Genomic DNA, 22,024 nt, shown 5'->3' on the forward strand with positions numbered 1-22,024 from the left:
AATTACGGCTTTCTTAATCTCTTATTGGCTAGGAAGGTATAGAACCTCTTATATAGCGATATTTAACCATTGCTTTCCCATGGCGTTTAATCTCGAAGGTAGACTATATAGTTGACTATCTCGTTCCATAGGTTATATAGTAGATTAGCAGTAATTCTTATTACTCGTGCTCTCTTAATAATTACACCCCCTAAGCGTTCGGCGGTACTATTCTAAGCTTAGGTATATAGCGCTAAAGGCTTAAATATAATCCCTTAAGTCCGTAGCTATTTAAGGGTTTTTTTTCCCTAGCTTATTATCTAATCTAATGGTATTAACTTTAAGGTTATACCTTAGACAAATCTACTAGACGAAATCTTTAAGTACCCGTAGTGTCTCCTTCTCCTTACCGTGCGTTATTATAAAGTACGGGAAAGATCTTCCTAAGTAGGTGTTGTGGATAAGTATAACTTATATAAATCTAGTATACGCTTTCTTAAGGTTAGTTTAGTTAATATAGAGGTTAAGATAGGGTTTATTAATCTTCTATTTTAAGAACCTTCTTAAAACCTAACGCTTAATTTTGGCGAGACTGCAATATTAACATTCTGTCGTCTTTAGGCCTTAAAGCTTAACTCCTAAGGTGTTAAGACCTAAATAATAAAGGCCTATAGGTCCTGGATAACCTAGATACAGATACTATAAACATATATCTCCTTTTAAATCTAGACAAGCGTCTCTTAATAATACTCTGCGCTTCCGTTAGCGTAGTAGTCGGCTTATATTAAATGCTAATAGACTTTCTAGTTAGACATATTTAATAGTCTATTATCTATAACGTTCTTCTATTTAATATAGGACTAAGTTATTCTTTTAAACTAGAAGATTGTTCTCTCCTTTATTATCCTAGTAGTACCCTTATTTTTAAAGTAGACGGAACAACACTAGATTTATATTAAAGTCCGTATAAAAAGCAACGTCCTTAAGACGTAGGATTCCCTTACTCTTGTCTAGTTTTGTGACTTAGATAGTGACGTTGCTATAGCCTAGTATAGGCACTTCTAAGCTGCCGGCGATGACGTATTTAAGTTTTAGAGCTTTTCTAAAGTTGTAAAAATAAGAGAGGTTATTAAAGATATAGAGAGTAGTTCCTAAGTTAAGAATAGTTAATAGCTTTAGTGAATAGATTTAACCTATGTAATACAATTCTAGGAATATCGCATTAGCTTCTCCCTTGATCTTAACTTCCTAACTCTTATCCTGTTATTGTTAAGCCTCGTCTTTCTATTCTTTAAGTCTGATCTTTGTAACTTAGTTAGCGAGATTCTTATTCTTTTTTACCTTCTTTAGTGCCCTATTAATGCGCGTATCTCCTATTATAACTCCTATAGGTCTCTTATCTTTAAATAAATACTAACAGTCCCGTAGGGAGTGTCCTTATATTCCGTATGCTAAGCATTTAGGCATTAGCTTCTTATAGGACGTCTCCTTATCTACTAGTGTCCCGGCTCTCTTTAAGCGTCTATTATATACTAAGGCTCTTCCTCTTTGTAAACCTTTAGTAGTATTAGAGTGATCCTTAATAGCTTACTCTGCGAAGTCTGCATTAAAGGTACTCCCTCTTATAGTAGTATTGGCTTTCTTTAAGGGTGTTCTAAGTCCTTCCTATAGCTCCTTTACTACTCTGCGGTATTTAGAAGATCTTAACTTCTGCGGGTTATTTAACTCGGTAGTATACTTTATACAGTAGGTGTTACTAAAAGGTTAAATAACTTCTGCTAAATCTTAAAGCTAGATTCTATCGGATATTTAAAGGATCTTATACTTCTCTCCTAGTACTATTACGTATTCCCATTAATCTAACCACTAATTTAATTTTAACAAGTGTTTAAACCCCTTAAGGGCTTCTATATACTAGTGTTATACCTTCTTTCTAATAAATAACGAGGTAGGTTCTATGTTCTCCTTTAGTTAAAATAGCCATTCTTTAACTATTAAGGAAGGGTTAAGTAGTAGCTTCTTTTGAATCGATACTGTGGTTGTAATCTAGGTGCGTATCTATTGCAGATGCTCTTCTTGTTTTAGGAAGTACTTTATATCCTAGTCGTAGTATCATCTGCTGTTCTTATACGCTCTCTATTAATTCGACAAGAGCTATATATATATAGTTGCATTCTTATTGAAATCTATAACCTTTAAATGAGGTAGTTTTTTTAAGTAGACCTTCTTAAGGTGCTTCTGTAGCTAGGTTAACGTAGGCCCATATTTACTAATCTACGAGGGCTCGGAGTTGCTATAGCCATTGTTCCTAGTCTTCTGACTTATTGAGGATGATCGTGTTCAATAAGGTAGTCGGTAGAGTCATTTGACTGATAGGCAAAGGGGGAATTAAGATGGTATTTTTGTCGTCAGGATCGTCCTTGTTATCAGGATCGTCCTTATCGTCAGAATCGTCCTTGTCGTCAGGATTGTCCTTTGACGATTGAGGTGGAATCTCGTGGAATCTCGTGGAATCTTATGGAATCTCGTCCTGTGACAATTGAGGTAGGATTTCGATCAGGGTCGTCTTGTGATAATGAGGCGTCAGAGTCTAACGATGAGGTAGAATTTCTTTAAATGATTGAGTAATAGCTGAATAGCTTCTTGTGTTGGCGGACCGGGCTTATAACTGTTAAATAACTTATATAGAGCTATTTATTGATGAAATGGGTTGATTGATTGATGATCTTAATTGTGTCTTGACCTAGGGCCCCTGGGCTTAGACGAAGATATTTACAATACACGTGACCCGTGCACGTGGCCCGTGCACGTCCTACGCCACCGAGAATACAGACTATCTGACAGTAGTAACCTAGTAGAAAAAACGGAGATTTAAAGACCCGCCAATATTTAGCGAAAAAGGCACCCTACTAGAATAATAAGCTAATTTTAAGACCTGGCATATTAAGATTAAGGGAGTCTTTAACTAGGACTAGAACTACTTTAATATAGTTTAGTCCTAAATCCTTTATATCTTAAATATACTAGAGAATAAGGCCTATAAGTTTATTAAGTAGGGCCTAGAGCTTATATATAAGAACCTAAATAATATATCTACGTGGAAATGGCCTATTAAGGAAGATATACTTAAAGACCTTACTACCTACTATAAGGTCCTTAATATAACCTAGGACGCAAAGAATAAGCTTAACTATTTCCCTTAGGGCGAGCGTAATTACTAGTCCTAAAAGGGAGAGCTTAATAAGCTAATAGTCCGCGCTAAGAAAATAGATAAATAAAAGGTAGACCTACTCTAAAAGTTTATTTTTCCGAAGATAGAAGAGCTGGTACTTAGACTTGCCTATAAAATTAATAATAGTAACTATATAGGTTAGAGTAAGCAGATGGATATATTCGCTAAAAACCTCGCGAACTATATATACCAAGCCAACCTTAAGAAGAATACTAACCACTACCTACCTACTTAAGCTCTTACCCCTATATTAACCTCGACCCTAGTAGTAACTAGAGAACCTATAGACCTTAATAGAATCTTAGACACGAAGTGTAAGCGCCGCGTTAATAATAGACTATACCTTACCTATAGCCTACCTAGCTACTAAAAGGATGCCTATAACCCCGCTAAGATAGTAAACCCAGTCCTAATGCCACCCTATTAAATAACGTAAACTAATAACCGCGGACGCGGCGACCGTGGAGTTTATTATAAACGCGGTGACCGCGGAGCCTATTATAGCCGCGGTAGACGACCCCCCCCCCCTTTAACCCTATAGCTTAGTTACTCTAAACTATGCCCTATATAGGAGCCTAACCCGTTAATAACGCCTAGTATTAGCAACTTCGCGTTAGCGAATATGAATACGGCTATATTATTAGTAAGGTATCGTCTCCCTATACCCTAACTAAAACTAAGACTAATACCGCCAGCTAAATAGATACTAGACCGCCCCGCTAAGACAGCCCCATACCCTAGTCGTTAAAAGGCAAACCCTTAGACTAAGTTATATCTAAGGGTCTAAACCATATAAGGAGGAAGACGAGAAGATTAGGTCCCTATTACTAGATTACTTAATCCTTTCTATTAGTAAACTGCTACTTAATCTTAAATTAGTAAACAGTAATAAGAAATTAATCCTTATTTAAACCTAACTCTCCTTATTACGTAACCTATACCCCTAAGTTTATATTAATATAGTAAGCCTAGTAGACTCCGGTAGTACTATAATAGTATTTACCAATGCAGAGTCTATTGTAAGAAAGTATAACGTTATAACTAAGAAGCTGCTAGTACCTAGGCCACTACGCCTCGCAAATAGTATCCTAACTTCGCTTATTACGGACTACTTTACTACCTAAATATTAATNGGCCTCTATANTAAAGCCATNCTCTTTTTTATTACNAAACTCTNNCCTACNACCCNAATTATCCTAGGTATGCNCTNGCTTTAGAAGCATAAGCCCCGTCCTAGCTTTAGGAAACTTAAGATCCGCTTTAACTTAGACTACTACTCTAGGCACTACCTCCCGTAGGAAATAACCGACGTTAGTAGGGACGCCCTATATAGATACTTAGCACTACTAAGCCTAGTGCCTAGGACTATATATAAAGCCTTAATAGTAAAAGATATTCCTAATAAAGGGGAGCCTATATAGCTGCAAAGAAACGAGATAGTAAAAGACTGGACTACCCTAGCACTTAAGACTAAAATAATGGGCTAGCTAGCCCTGCTAAGACTAAGGAAGAAGGTCCGCTTTGCGCCGCCACTATTAAGAATCTAACCCTAACCTAGGCACTATTTAAACCCTAGCCACCTAACTTAACACCTAGAACTAAGCTATATACTATATACGTATACTATAGCTCGCGTTATAGTAAGGACTGGCTATAGAACTACTAAGACCTAAATAATAGAAACCGCGCCACTATAACGCCTAACCTTATCCCCGTCTCTTGCGCGTACCGTATAGGGCTACTATCTTATTTCTACCCCCCTAGGCCAACTAAGCTATGCTAGCCTAGCCGTAGCACTAGAGAATTAGACACGCCCTAACTTAGATAATATTAAATATACTTACGCTATTAATTTTACCTAGTTCTGTAAATAAAAAGACGTAAAGGTAATAAGGATCTATATAGCGGAGCTAGTAGAACTAGTTAAATAAGATAAGCACTAACAGCTACTTAAAGAGCTGCCTATAGGCCTAATAGAAGTACCGAACCTATTAGAAAGGTCTTTCCGCCGGCTAGTAGAAGGCAACTATATAATAAAGGAAGCCCGTAAAGTGCTCCCCCTCTATTTCTATAACTTCCTTAAAATAAATCTAAAAACTAAACCCAAGCTTTTACGTCGGAAGATAGTTAACACTAATATTAAAAAATTCCTAAAAGGTAAACCAGGATTAACCCGCGAAGATATTCTATAATACCTACTAAAGGAGTTTAGTAAATATATTAAGCACTTCCTCCCTAAAAACGTAGATAAGCTGCCCCCTTACTAACCATGGGACTATAAAATTAAGATCACCCCTAAAAACTAGGCCCCGTACTATAAAAATAGACCACTCTTACCTACTAAACTTAGGTGTATAAAGAAGTGAATTAATAAGATACTAGATAAGGGTTTTATCTATAAATTAACCTTACCAGCTGCCGTACTACTCCTCCTCGCTATTAAGCGCGGTGGCGGTATATAAATCTACTATAACTACTAAGGCCTAAACACAGTCACTATTAAGAATTAATACCCACTACTACTAATCCGCGAGACACTTAACGCACTTTATAGTGCTAAGTACTTTACTAAACTTAATATAATTACTATGTTTAACCAGATCCGGATTATAGAGGGCTATAAGTAGCTTATAGCATTTATTACCCGGTTCGGACTCTATAAGATACTAGTTATACTATTTAGCCTTTATAATACACCCGCTACGTTTTAGAACTATATTAACTATATTCTATATAACGCCCTTAATAACTACTATACTGCCTACCTTAATAACGTCCTTGTCTTTTCTAAAACACGCGCTAAGTATACTAAGTATATAAATAAAATCATCTAAAGACTCGGTAATGCTAGACTTTAAATTAATATTAATAAGTCTAAGTTCTACTCTACTAAAATAAAATACCTTAGCTTAATTATTTTAACTAATAGTATAACTATAGACCCTAAGAAGGTATAGGCCTTATAGAAATAGAAGAACCCGATATTAATTAAAGAACTATAACAATTTCTTAGCTTTGCGAACTTCTACCAATAATTTATCTAAGGCTACTCTGCCATTGCTATACCTATAATAAAACTCCTAAAGAAGGATATTAGATGGTTATGGGGACTAGAATAAGCTAAATTGTTTAAGGCCCTTAAGGGAGCCTTTACTTTAGCACTAGTACTAGCATACTATAACTATATAAAGAAAACAGTGGTAGAAATAGATGTATTAAATTAGGCTTCTGGCGGAGTCCTTTCCTAGTATAATAATAACGGAAAATTAAAACTGGTCGCATTCTTCTTTACAAAGCACTCTACGCTAGAGTATAACTATAAGATCTACAATAAAAAACTCTTAGCTATTGTTAAGGCTTTAGAGGAATAGCGTCCTAAGCTATAAGGGATTAAGGAGCCGTTTAAAATTATTACCGACTATAAGAACCTATAGACGTTTATAACTACTAAGCAGCTAAACTAGCGCTAAGTTTAATAGGCAGAGTTCCTTTTATAGTTTAACTTTGTAATTATATACAGACCTAGTAGCAAAGCTATACTCCCTAACGCTTTAAGCCGGCTACTAAGAATAAGGCCTAAGGACGCTAATAATAAACGCCTCCGCTACTGAGCCTAAGTTATTATACCGCCCTAAAAAGTTAACCCTATAATCTTAGAAGAATTACTATATAAGTTCTATAACTCTAACGACGTAAAGTTTATAGCTGCTCTAGACCCTTAAATAGCTAAAAAGTTACTAGATAAGTTAATTTAGCTAGGATACTAGGAGAACGAACTCGTAAGAGATATAGTGGCAGCCCTATATAATTGGAAAGCTCGCTATTAGCTAAAGAATATTAGGAAATTACTTCGCTGCGATAAGTTAAAATATAGTATTATTAACGGATAGATCTACTTCCGCTAATATCTCTTTATCCCTAACGCCCTAGACCTCTACCTAGAAGTTACCTATCGCTTTTATAGTAGTAGCCCCGCTAGTTACCCTAGCCAGGTTAAGACTCTTAACCTCTTAAACTAAATATACTGGTGGCTAGGAATCTCCTAGTTTACGGCTACCTTCGTTAAAGACTATACCCTATACTTTTGCACTAAAACCCCCTATTCTGCCCTACCTAGTTTCCTAAAGCTATTAGAATTACCTACTCGCCCGTAGACCAATATCTTAATTAACTATATTATAACGCTGCCGGTATGCTAACGCTATAGTAAGGTATATAAATATATCCTTATTATTATAGACTACCTAACTAAAATATAACACCTTATTCTAGTAATAGGACTCTTAATAAAGGAGCTAGTTAATAGCTTTATTAATAATATATATAAGCTCTACGGTACACTAAGCATAATTATCTTTAATTATAGTATATAATTTATTAGCGACTTCTAGTAACGACTAAGTAAACGCCTTAAAATAACCTTATAACTAAGCTTAGCCTAATACCTAGAAATAGACGGCCAAACTAAAATTATTAACGCTGCCGTAAATAAATACCTCTATGCTTTTATTAGCTTTATATAGGACAACTAGGTTAACTACCTACCGCTTACTAAGTTTGCTATAAATAACCAAGTCAATAAAAGTATAGACATCTCCCCGTTTTTTATAAACTATAGCTTTAACCCTTACCTTAGAATCGAGCCTACTAGCCCCCGCCTACTAACACTATTAGCATAAGCAAAGAAGGAGTTCTTCTGCGTAGACTTTATGGCCAACCGCTTTAAGCGGATATTAATATGGCTTAAGGCCCTAGCCCGGATTTTATAGTAACGCTATAAAGATAATACTAATACCCGTAGAGATAAGAGCGCGTTATTCTACGAAGGCGATATAGTTATAGTTAGCTTAGAAAATATAAAGATAAACAAACCTAAGAAGAAATAGGGCGATAAATGGGACGGCCCGTACCCCGTACTCGCAATATACTAAGGGGTAGTCGTAGTAGACCTCCTAGACCATATTTAAGTAAATAAATCCTTTTATACATCTAAGGTCCGCCTCTAGGCTACTAAAGAGATCCCTAGCTAAGCAAATATTAATACTATAGAGCGCNNTAATATATAAGGACGAGTAGTAGAGAGAGACAATAACGGCAATATAGAAGATAAATAGGAGTTTAAGAAAATCCTTAATATACATAACAAAGACCCCCAAGGCCTAACTTACGAGATTAAATGGAAATATTATAAGGATATAACCTAGCAGCTAGAGGAAGACCTAAAGGGTTACAAATAAGCTGTATAGCGCTTTTATAAGCAACACCCTAAGAAGCTAGGACCCCTAAACTGGGTATAAGATAAGGAAAAGTCACGCTAAGGTCGCGGCTGACCACCATATTAAAATTTGTGGTAGTTAAGATGTTATAGAACTTTAACCAACGGTTAAAGTTGTCTAATTAGCTAAATTCTTGCCAAGAAACGCCACACGGATTAATTTAGGTAGTGGTGTAAAGTTCTGCCGACCTTACTTACTAAACTAACTAATTAGGATTTTCTATACCCGGTATAGAAAATTGCCATTAGCTTAGTTAAGGGCGGTAAGCGGAACTAATATCTTCGCGGTAAAAAATAGGCAACCCTATACACTACCTATTTTTAAGTTATCTATTTAGTTTAGGGACTAAACTATTTAGGGGAGAGGAGTACTATTACGGCACTAACTTAACGCATACTATTTCATACTATCTCGTACTATTTCCTACTATTGGCTAGCCCACCACTAGCGACTTGGCGGCCGGCCCTACTATTTATATATAATACCCCCTTTCTACCTTCTTCCCCTCTTTATACTATAACGTAGTTATTTAGTCTACTTTATTGCAGCACTATGACATCCTCTTTAGTCTATTCTGTTTAGTCTTTTTTATATATTATATTATATAAAGACTATATAACAGTGACTTGTTTATCCCTTTTAACCTATATACCTTAGTTATATAAAAGGGTTTATAGTTTATAGATAGTAATAGGGTTATAAGCCTTAAAAATAGCTTCTATAAAGTCCGTAAAGTCTTCCTAGTATTGCTCTTATAGGTCGTTATTTATAAGCTTAAAGTGTTTATATTTAAGGATTTTAAAACTAATATAGTCGTTAACGTTATTTGTAGACATAACGTCAACTCCTTATCTCTACTTCTTTTAACCTTCGCTAACTTGCTTGCTAATATCTGCTATACTATATAGTGTAGTATAGTGCGTAGCGGGTGGTAGCAGCTTGTAACAGGTAGGGGAGGTCTTATAATAGTCCGTAAAATTAATTAATAGGTCCGTAATGGTTTGTAGGAGGGTAGGGGGTTTTTGTAAAAGGTTTAAAGAGGTTTAAGGTTTAAGGGGGTTAAGGATAGGGGTTCTATATAGGTCTATATTCGCGTCTATAACTTCTAGTAAACTATACTAAGACTTAAATAAGCATATAAAGTTAGAGATAAGTCCGTAATCCCCGACTTCCAACCTTCTAATAGGTCGTACTAGGAGTCTAAACGGGTAGTCGCTGTCGTATATATCGCTCGGGGGGGGGGGTGTTAAGTGATTGCTAATCTATATGCGCTTACTAATCAGTATTTGTAAGCTTTGCAGTGTGTGGGAATTGAACGAGCGACTTGATTGTAAATCTATGGGTATCAAGAGGTATATATACATGAAATGGTAGCTGAAATAGGAACAGTGATCTGCAAGCAATATTGATCTGCGATCAATATATTGGGTGGCGTTGAGGCTGTCTCGGCAGCACCGTAGTCGGTTACAGTATTTGTACTAACTTAATAGCATAAGTGAGTTGTATCCCGGGGCACGAAATACGTATAATATTGTATGCTCTTTAGGATAGTAGTGACTGTCGATTCTATTATAGTAGACTACGTGGTCTATATACTAACGCGCCTCCCCCCTAATTAGTCAGCACGTAGGTAGTTGGTGCACGAACGCGTAAATACGCGTTCGTACACCAGGTGCTATAATTATACACTATTATAAATTCTAAGGGTATTTATAATATTTTTTACCCTTTATATTTAAAAGAACTAATATTATTNGCTTAAANATATATATTTATANTTATTAAATTAATATAATAAATATAACTTTTATTTAGTACNTAAAGAGCTTAAATAATTCTTAATTATAAATATAATAAAAGGAACTTTAAATTATATATATTTAAAAATAGATTAGAATATATTTAAAACTAAATTAGAACTAGATTAGAACTAGATTAGAACTAGATTAAAATATATTAGGAACTTAATTTACTTTTATAGCTATATTTAACTTTAATATACTGTTTTATAGCTTAAATTTTTTAATTTTAATTATTACTAAAAGGAAGTATTTTAAATTAGAATATATAGTAAATATATTCTAAATATATTCTAGCTAGTTATTTATAATAATTAATTTTAATTAAGAAGTAAGTTATATAGTAGGATAAGCGATTTAGGCTTAGTTAACTATATAACTTTATATTAAGTTAAGGCTACCCTATATAGGGATTATATATTAGCGCTTATAGTAGGCCAACCTTTTAGTATAGTCTAGCTGATTTAAACTATGCTATTTACTTACTTTATATTAGACCTTATATCTTTTAAAAAAATTTAAAAAATTTAAGGGTATTTATAAATTTTTATTTTTTGCCCTTTATATTTAAAGACCTAGTATTATTAGCTTAGGAATATATATTTAGCTAGTTTATATTATATTTAAATATTATAAACTTATTTATATATACTTTTTAAATAAATATAATAAATATAACTTTTATTTAGTACCTAAAGAGTTTAAATAATTTTTAGTTATAAATATAATAAAAGAACTTTAGATTATATATATTTAAAACTAAATTAAAAAGTATCTAAAATTAGATTAAAATATATTAAAAACTTAATTAAATTTTATAGCTATATTTAACTCTAAGATACTATTTTATAGGTTTAAAAAAATTATTTAAATTAGAATATATATTAAATATATTCTAAATACGTTCTAAATATGTTATAACTAGTTACTTATAATAATTAATTTTAATTAGGAGGTAAGTTGTGTGGTAGAATAAGCGATTTGGGCTCGGTTGACCATACGACTTAGTATTTTGAGCTGGGGCTGCCCCGTACAGGGATTGTGCATTAGCGCTTATGGTAGGCCGACCTTTTAGCGTGGTCTAGCCGACTTGTAACCACTTCTTAGTCTAAGGGACTTTGGCGAGATTTGTATAGCTTCCTATTAGGAACCTATTAGGAGGTTACCCGGACCACTAGGACCACTAGGACTACTAGGACCACTAGGACCACTAGGACCACTAGGACCTCTAGGACTATTAGGACTATTAGGACCATTAGGACCATTAGGACCATTAGGACAATCAGGACAAATAGGACAATAATAAAAAAGTTTAAATTTAAAAATAAAGTATATTAATGCTCTAGTATTTACAGCCAGCTAAGAAATATAAAAAACAGTTTAATTCTAAGCCTTATTCTATATATAGGATGCTTTAAGGAATCTAAATAATCCAAATTAATCCTTCCTCCCTACTACCTGTGTCTGTGTCTGTCTGTTATAGGAGCCCTACATCGTTCTAAGGGGACGATCGCTCGGGCGTCGAGTGATCGATTGAGGGGGAAGCCTTCGCAGAGGCTCCAAATTGTCGATTGGCGGTGTTCCCGATAATCCGCCGATCGTGTACTGATTTCCTAACCAGGCTTAGTGCCTGCCTGTCTGCCTGCCTGTCTGCCTGCCTGTCTGCCTGCCTGCCTGCCTGCCTGCCTGCCTGCCTGCCCGTGTGTCAGTGTCTGGTTCAATTTGGGGAGAAGTAGCCCAATTAAAGGCTCTGATTGATTCGAATCGTTTGAACGGTGGTCGTCTGGGGGCCCCCAAGGAGGCCTTGATTTGATTCGGTGACGGCCATATCAAAGCTCTAGTTTAGTTCGATTGATCGATTGATTGAATCGTTCGTGGTATTCGCTGGCCAGTTATTCAAACGGTCATCGTCTGGTTCTAGTAATGGTTGTCTGGCTCTAGGACGGTCATCTGGTTCTGGCAACGATCGTCTGGTTCTGGCGACGGTCGTCTAGTTCTGGCTGCCGTTGTGGTGCTCCTAAGGTAGGGAGGATGTAAGGAAGGGTAAAAAACCAGGTGGCTACACAGGACGCATACTTGGCAGAGGCACGTGTAGGCTATCGGGAATATAGCGGGGACCCGATAGCACCGTGTATCTCGCGCGCACGGAGGGGGAGTATCGCTTTGTTTGGGGGGGGGGGGGGGGTGTCGCTTGGGGGTGTCCCTGTCAGGAGCCTGACAGGACGACCAGGACGATCAGGAAAATCAAAATCCTGCTAGGAGCCTGCCAGGACCGTATCAGGATAGGAGATTCCTGACAGGGACGACCAGGACGATCAGGAAAATCAAGATCCTGTCAGGACGACCAGGACCTCCAGGCCTCCAGGATCTTGGCACCCCAACAAAATGCTGATGTAGGCTGCGCGAAGGCTGCGCGTTAAAAAAAACACAATATGGCGAGTTGGTCGAGTTGCTAAATGCCCTTAACTGCGCGCCAATTGCGCCAACGACTAACCATTAAGCCCATTGATAGGGGATAATATTTTGCCGATGTAGTTAAAGCTTCTAATTATTAAAATAGGGTTAGTTCCGTATATAAGTAATAGGGGGTCTATAACCCTTACTAACTATAATAATGCTAATATTATATATTAGGCTAGGGCCTTAAAGACTACAGCAAGTTTCTAGGTATTTAATAACTTATTATTAGGTATAGGGGTACCTCTAGTTTTAAGCAGCTCTTAAAGTTATTTAATTTTAGTATTAGCTACTATAAGCTCCACCTTATTAGCGACTTAGTCAATTAAGGCACGAGCACGGCAAAAGCAACGCGCAAGCCTATATAATTGGTAGTCTATAAACAAGGATCTAAAGCTAAAGAAAGGAAAGGAGACGGAAGGCAGCGCCGCTCGACGTTATATATAATCCTCTGGTCACGTGACGGCAATTGTCTAAAACTGTATAAAACTTTCTGTGATTGTCCGCTATAATCCACCAATATCTACTAGCCACAATCTACTAGTTTCTACTAGTTTCCACCAGCACTGTAACATTACCCCCTCTCTGAAAAAGCCTGCCCTTAGGCTTTATATATCCGCATTATGTCTATAGGGTATTCTTGTCCTTATACTCAATAGGCAGCTTATTATCTTTACTATTTTAGCACTCTATCTACTTATTAAGGTACTTTAGGGGTCCGGGCTTATTAGGGTATTAATTCTAGAATTCTTTAAGCTTTTAGGAGTAACTTATAAAATTTTAGGCGGGGTACTAGGTTAGGTTTAGATTTTAGCCTTTCCATTAAATATAGTATTGTAGTATCCCGTATACTAGTTTATAGGCTAGTGTTTTATTAACTTCCTATTTATTATCGCCATTAACTTAAATCGGCAGTGGGGGCTTATTCTTTTGTCCGGGTAGTGGGTTATTTGCAGCTTTCTGTAGCTTATCTAGTAAGAAAATAGGGTGAACTTTAATTAAGTTTGGGAGCTTAACCTTATATAAGTTGCCTATTTTATTAAGGATTTTATACGGTCCTACTATCTAATAATCTAGCTTACGGCTAGGTTGTTCCGTTTTTTAGTTCTTTATTATAACCTAGACTATATCTCCTACGGTAAAGTAAGGCTCTCGCCTATACTTATTTACCTACTATTGTATTAATTTCTAGGCCTTTTCTAGATTTATACGGGCTACCGTCTAGGCTTCTTCTAAGCGCTTAGCGTACTGCTAGGCTTCCTTATAAGATAGTTTTTTGCGTATAGTCTAGGGTCCTTTTAGTTTTTCCTAGTTAAAGCTTATATGGGGTAAGTAGCCTATTTCTAGTTAGATAGGGGCAAATCCTATAAAGTTATAAGGTAGGGTCGCTTGGGCGTAGTTTATTAGGGGTAGCAGTTTAGCCTAGTTATCTTAGAAGTAGTTAATAAAGGGCCAAAGTCTCTAGTTTAAGTATTAATTTATAATTTCCGTTTAACTATTTATTTAGGGGTGGTATGCTATAGAAAGCTTTAGCTTAATACTTAAGATTTAGGTAAACTTATTCCAGAAAGCTGATATAAATTGCGGCTTATAATTAGATATAATAGTATCTAGTAGTCCGTAAATTTGGTAGACGTAATAGATATATAGTTAGGCCGCCTCTTTAGCATTGATATTTTTATAATAGGGGATTAAGAACAGGCACTTACTAAAGCAGTTAACTAGGATTATAACTATATTATATCTATTACAGTCTATAGGTAGTTTATAAAATTTTATAAAGATATACTACTAGGGGCGTTCTAGTATTAGGAGTGGCTTTAATAGTCCTGGGGTCTTATCTTGTAGAATTATAAATTTACGGCAGTTATTATAGTTCTGTATATAGCGGTTAATATCTATAACTATTCTAGGCTAGTAGTAGCAGTTACTAATAATCTTACGGGTTTTATTTTTTCTAGGGTAGGCTGTAGAGACCTAGGTATAAGCTTCGGTAATAAGCCAGGTCTATAAGTTCTATTCCTTAACTACTACTAGCCGTTCTTAGTGCTTAAGTAGTCCGTTTTTAAGAGACTATAGGCTAGTAACGTTCTTTACCTTTTCGCGGTACTCCTATAGAGAGGGGGTTATTTAGTTAGCCTATAGTAGTTTATTAATAAGGTTAAGTTCGGAAGAGTTAATAGAATATATTTCGGCGCCTAAGGGGTCCGTGCTTAGTTCTGCCCGTATTTAAGGGTTAAGGTATTTTAGTCATAGTAGCATCTAAGTCTATAATAAGATCTTCGTAGCTATCTAGTTATCTAGGTTTTATTCGCGCCTTATAAGAGCGTCCGTATAGTTTATAGCGCCTAGTTTATATATAATTAAGAAGTTAAATTAAGATAGGATATCCGCCTAGCGTGCCTACCGGGCTATAAGGGCCTTAGTTATTATAAAGTATTCTAGGGCCTTATAATCTAAAACTACCTTAATAGGCTTAGGGGTCCCCTTTAGCTATATACACCAGTGCTAAAAGCTAGAGATAATAGCTAGCATTTCTTTATTATAGATATAGTATTTTAGCTTAGTATCTATTATAGTCTTTAAATAGTATATAATAAGGTGCTATTCTCTATCTAGTTGCTTCTAGGAAAAAATACTAGCTATTACGCTATCTAAGGTATCAGTTTCTAGTATTAAGGGCCATTTTAGGTTAAAATAAGTAAGTAGGGGAGCCGATACTAGCCGTTTTTTAAGCTTATTAAAGGCCTACCTATATATAATAATAATAATTCATTGCTTAACGTCTGATACGGATCCTATGCGGCCCACGCAGACTACTCCGTATACAGGGGAAACTTGTAAATTTACAGGAAGAAACCCCCTGATATGTTGGGGGAGGAAAAACCCTAGGAGCCACCTCAGTAGGATGAAAAACCCCAGTTTGCCATGTTCGTCCGTAGCGGCGGCCCTGCGGGCCTACGGCTACGTCCTGTCCTCCTTAGATGTTTGAACTCCTTGGGAACCACTACTTCCTTCTCTAGCTTATCCCAGCTAGGGTTTACTACGTCCCAGCTAGGCCTTGCCAATTGATTGCTGTACTGTTGTTTCCCATATCTTGGCTATCCCCTGTATGCTATCTCTTGTTTGACCATTGCCATATACGCCATGCCTCCCCCCCCCTAGGGCCTATCGAAGGCGTAAGGGGGATTCATCCGTTCTACTATCCTAATACTGAAAACAAAAGCGGGATGTGTGTGTGTGTATCTGGGTATCTTTTGTGCCTAGGCCCCAGTCACTAGGCCCTCTCTACGGGCACTACTCCGTTAAGAGGAGACGAGGAAAACCATGGGGGGTTATCCGGCTGCTGGTTTCAGTAGTATTACGGCAGTACGGCGAGTGACCGCATGCTCCGCGGGCGATCGCCCTGGGGGTTAGGAGGGGCCGTATATTTGCTCGTTGCTCGTTCGCATTCGCTCGTTCGTCGATGTGAGAGGTCGTCGATGCTTTCTATTGAGGGTCGGGGGATGCTATCGAATGCCGTGTATCCATGTTGGATCGTACAGGTGCTTAGTAGGGGAACGTAGTGGCTGTATTGTGAAGGGGTACCATCAGCAGTGGTTTTCGAGATCTCACCATCCCATGTGAAAACTTTTCACTACGCCCCACGACGCATACAACCACCAGGCCCACCAGCACGCTGTGCGACGTCTCTGCGTTGGCTCTGAGTCTGAACTTCGAAGACCTAGGTTCGTAGCCGTCACCACGTACAGGTGCAGAGTCCGGTTTCGACGGCCGCCTACCTATATATAGCGTTAAAGTAAAAGGGCTAGTCTTTTTTAGTAAAACGGTTAAAAGGCTAGGTAATTCTGCTGTAGTTTTTAATAAAGTGTTAGTAGAAGTTATAAAAACCTAAAAATAACTATACCCCCTTTATAGTCCGTAGGGGTGCCCACTAGTTAATTACGGCTATTTTCTCTAGGTTAGCTTTAATTCCGTTTATACTAATAATAAAACCTAGGTACTTTATACGCTTAATACTAAACTCTAACTTTTTAATATTAACCTAAAGGCTAGCCTTATAGAGCTATTATAGGACTTTATAGACGTGCTCCTTATATTCTAGCTTATTCTTAAAGTAGATTATAATATTATCTAAATAGGCCGTATAGAAGTCATTAAGGTAATTAAAGAGTATATTGTTTATATACCGCTAGTATATAGCTAGTTTATTAGTTAGTCTAAAAGGGAGTACCTTATATTTATATATTTCGTATTAGGTCTAAAATATAGTAAGATTTTTAGACCTAGGGTTTATTTTAATTTAGTAGAAGGCCTAGTGGATATTAAGCTTTATAAAGACCTTAGCTCTACTTATTTAGGCTAAAGTCTTATTAAGTAGGGGAAGCGGATAGCGGTCCTTATGGGTTATATTATTTAGCTTATAATAGTTAATACAGAAGCGGAGTCTTTTATTTAGATTTTTAATAAAGAGAATAGGTAAGGTAAAAGGGGCTTAGCTAGGCTTAATAAAGCCCTTATTTAGGTTATTAATAAAATACTGCTTTATAGCCTATAATTTAGTAATAAACTGCTAGTAAAGGGGGCTAAAGCTAAGGGTGTTTTCCTTACCCTACTTAATCTTAATCTTATACATTGGGAAAATATTCGCAGGATAAGATTTAAGTAGACTTTGGTTTTCGCGTTTCGTGTAATTAATATGCAATTTAACCAACTCAACACGTAATTAACTAACTTAATACGCAATTAACTAACTTAATATATAATTTAATCAACTTAACACGCAGTTGACCTACTTAATATATAATTTAACTAACTTAACACGCAGTTGACCTACTTAACATGTAATTTAACTAACTTAACACGCAGTTAACCTACTTAATATGTAATTTAATTAACTTAATACGCAGTTGACCTACTTAATATGCAATTTAACTAACTTAATACGCAGTTAACCTACTTAATATGCAATTTAACTAATTTAATATGCAGTTAACCTACTTAATATGCAATTTAACTAACTTAACATGTAATTAACCTACTTAATATACAATTTAACTAACTTAATATATAGTTAACCTACTTAACAACTTTAAAAGCTAACTGTATATTTCTTAACGTGCGATTAAGGTAAAGTTATATACTATATATTTAACTATTATATATAATCCTATACAATCTTATATAATCTCATATAATCTTATATAATCTTATACAATCTCATACAATCTTATAGTCTTATTACTTAGAGGCTCTGCACAAGGCTCTACACAAAGCTCTACGTACAGAGGCTCTACACGAAGCTCTATGCATAGAGGCTCTGCATAAAGCTCTGCACGAAGCTTCGCATAAGGCTCTTCACGAGGCTCTACACGAAGCTCTACGTACAGAGGCTCTGCACGAAGCTCTGCACGAAGCTCTGCACGAAGCTCTGCACGAAGCTCTGCACGAAGCTCTGCACGAAGCTCTGCACGAAGCTCTGCACGAGGCTCTGCACGAGGCTCTGCGCGAAGCTCTGCGCGAAGCTCTGCGCGAAGCTCTGCGTACAGAGGCTCTGCACGAGGCTCTGCGAGAAGCTCTGCGTACAGAGGCTCTGCACGAGGCTCTGCGTACAGAGGCTCTGCACGAGGCTCTGCGCGAGCTCTGCGTACAGAGGCTCTACACGAAGCTCTGCATCGGGTCCCCGCTATATTCCCGATAGCCTCTACACGTGCCTCTACCCTATATAACCACCTTATTTTTTACCCTTCCTTCCTTCTTTATATCCTCCCTACCTAGGGAGGCACCAGAACGGCAGCCAGCAGAGGACCGTTGCTAGAACTAGACGACCGTCGCCAGAACCAGATGACCGTTACCAAAACCAGACGACCATCGCCAGCTAGACGACCGTCACCAGAACCAGACGACTGTCGCCAGAACCAGACGACCGTCGCCAGCCAGACAACCGTTACCAGAACCAGACGACCGTTGCCAAAGCCAGACGACCGTCGCCAGAACCAGACGACCGTTGCCAGAGCCAGACAACCGTCGCCAGAACCAGACAACCGTTGCCAGAGCCAGACGACCGTCGCCAGAACTAGACGACTGTTACCGCGCCAAACGACCGTCGCCAGAACCAGACAACCGTCGCCAGCTAGACGACCGTTACCAGAACCAGACGACCGTTGCCAGAGCCAGACGACCGTCGCCAGAACCAGACGACCGTCACCAGAGCCAAACGACAACGACTAGCCAGCCAACACTATAAACGATTCAATTGATTAATCAAATTAAGGTAGCACAGACAGGTAGGCACAAACAGGTAGATGCTAATGGGTAAGTAGATGTAAATAGGTAGGTAGATGTAGACAGGTAAGCAGATATAGATAGGCAGGTAGATACAAATAGGTAAGTAGATGCAGATAGGCAAGTAGATGTAGATAGGTAGGTAGATGCTAATAGGTAGGTAGATATAAATAGGTAGGTAGATATAAACAAGTAGATATAGACAGGTAGGCAGATATAGATAGGTAAGTAGATATAGACAGGTAAGCAGATATAGATAGGTAGGTAGATGCTAATANGTAGGTAAATATAGATAGGTAGGCAGATGTAGATAGGTAGGTAAATATAAACAGGTAGATATAGATAGATAGGCGATATAGATAGGTAGGTAGATGCAGATAGGTAGGCGATGTAGGTAGGTAGGTAAGTNAATAGGTANAGTANATAGGTAGAAGAGAACCATCGCTATATTATATTAAATTATCTAAAATAATAATATTTATTTTGCTAGCCTTATAAATAGCTTTAAAATAGCTTTTATTTATTTAAAATATGCTATTAGTATAAAAGAGGTAAATATAATTATGGTTGCCAAATGCGTAGATTACTGGTAGGTTACGCGTAGGTTGCGCGTAGGTTGTGCGCAGGCTACGCGCAGGCTGCGTGTCAAAAAAACACGATATAGGCTAGTCGGTCGAGTTGCCAAATAACCTTAACTGCGCGCCAATTGCGTTAACCACCAACCATTAAGGCCATTGAAAGGGTACTATATTTTGCCGATGTAGTTATATGGTTAGTAAGGTAAAAGTATATTAAATACTGCTTTAGAGAATACGTTCTTAAATTTCTAGTATTAATAAGGTAGCTTTTATTCTACTAGTTCCTTATCTATAAGCTCGCTTTTTTATCTGCTAAGCTTATTTTTCTTTTCCTTAATTATTTAATTAATTTTATATAAGCTTGTTATAAAGGTAATAGTATTAGGCTAAATTAAGTTCTGGTAGAATCCTACGGCATTAATATAGTAGATATTAACTAGTAGGAGGTCTGCTGGTTTCCTTATAGCCGTTTTTTAAACCATATTTTATAGTTTAGGGTTTATAATCTTTCTTAAATCCTATTCTATCTTCTATAGGTTATCCCTTTAATCTATTAGTTTAGTGTAACGTTTAATGTCCCTTACTATTCTTTATGGCTATATAGGGCCTAAGCTCTCTATATAGGGCTTTTTTAGGTCACTACTAACTTTCTAGGTTTTTAATACGGGTAGCGTAATATAGGTAGTCTGGGGGCGACGTAGTATACAGATCCGTTATAAATTAAGCTATATATCTTTTTTAAAGGCCTAGTCTCTATATATAGTATTAGCCTAGTAAATAGTATTAACCTAGGGCCGTATAAGGTTTTTTATTATAATGCTGATTTCTTTTATAAAGGAAGGGGTTAGGGGTAGGATTTTGGGCTAGATAAGCCGTCTACTTTATATATTAAGCTATAAGCCTAAATAGGCTAGCTATTTTTGCCTTAAGATTATATTATAGCTACCTAGGTCTATAATAAGGAAGTAAACGTTATATTACCTTTGTCTGTTAACATGGAGGTAAATCCGCAAGATAGTTATAATAGGTGGCCCTATCTACCCATTATACCCATAGATAGGAATTAGTTTAGGTAGTTCTTTAATAGATATATTTAAAAAGTTAGCTAGCTTTACGGTATATTGGGTATCTATTAAAGCAAAGGCATTTACTTTAGAGTTAGCTAAAGTAGAGGTTAAAACTTAGTATTTATTACGGAATAAAGTATAAGGGATAGTATAGCTTTTTTTACTAACTAGCCAACCTAGATTAATATCTAATATATCGATCCCTTTTAACCCTAGAGAGGAGTCTTTATCTAGAGTTCCTCTTTTTTTTAACTCTACGCTATCCTCCTAGATTAATAAAACCTTATCCGCTTTTACGTTTATTAGGTAATCCTTTATACGGTAACCTTTCTAACTATAAAAAAAGTAAGCTCCTTAATTACTAAAGGTCTATATACGGGGGTTGCTGTATATAGGCCGAGTATTCGCTAAACCTATAGCAGAACTAGCCGTATAGCTAGCTGCTAAATTAGCGGCGGGCTATATAGGTAGTATTATAGGGTTTACTAATTATGCTAAGGTATTGCGGGCCGTTTTTATATTACTTATAGTCTGATTTAAAGGGGTTCTAGCTTTATACTATTTAGCGTATACCTTAATTTAATAGAGGCCTTGGTTAATAGCTAAGCATTAGTTTATAAGTTCCTTTAGCGTCTATATAGTAGTAAAAACTAGTAGTTCGGCTCGCTGTAGGTCTAGGGTACGCTTATTAAATAGGTCTAGTATTAGATCTTTTTAGGGAATTTAAGCTTAGCTAGCTAGGTATAGAAAGTAGGTCTAAATGGCTAAAAAGATCTCTATTGTTTTTATATTTAGGCTTTTATAATTAAGTTAGGCGTTTTATACTTTAAAGGGGTCCTTATAAATAGAAGATAGGTAAATAATTATCTCTTTTTTAGAGAGGAAGGGATCTGCTAAGTCCTGTGCGTATTGTGGACGTAGGTGCGTCTATACGTCCCCACTAGTACGGCTAAAAACGTAAGCTATTTTAGCCTAAGTGGTAAAGAAGTAGTCCGTATTAACTTCGAGCTTATTTTATAATTAAAGCTTCTAATTATTAAATATAGGGTTAATTCTATCTATAAGCAATAGGGGGTTTATAACCTTCGCGGACTATAACAATACTAATACTATATATTAGGCTAGGGCCTTAAGGACTATAGCAAGTCTCTAGGTATAGGGGGTTCTCTAACTTTAACTAGCTCTTAAAGTCGTTTAATTTTAGTATTAGCTGCTATAAGCTCCACCTAGGAGTTTAAGTTAGTTGCTGTTTTACTATTAGAGGTATTTAAGGATCCTATAGCTACTTTGCCAGCCGCTATAGTTCTTAGCATAGTAATACGGTTATTAGAGTAATTTTTAGTAGGATTCT

Source organism: Cenococcum geophilum (assembly GCF_001692895.1).
Source record: "Cenococcum geophilum 1.58 unplaced genomic scaffold K441scaffold_66, whole genome shotgun sequence".
NCBI classification, from domain to species: domain Eukaryota; kingdom Fungi; phylum Ascomycota; class Dothideomycetes; order Gloniales; family Gloniaceae; genus Cenococcum; species Cenococcum geophilum.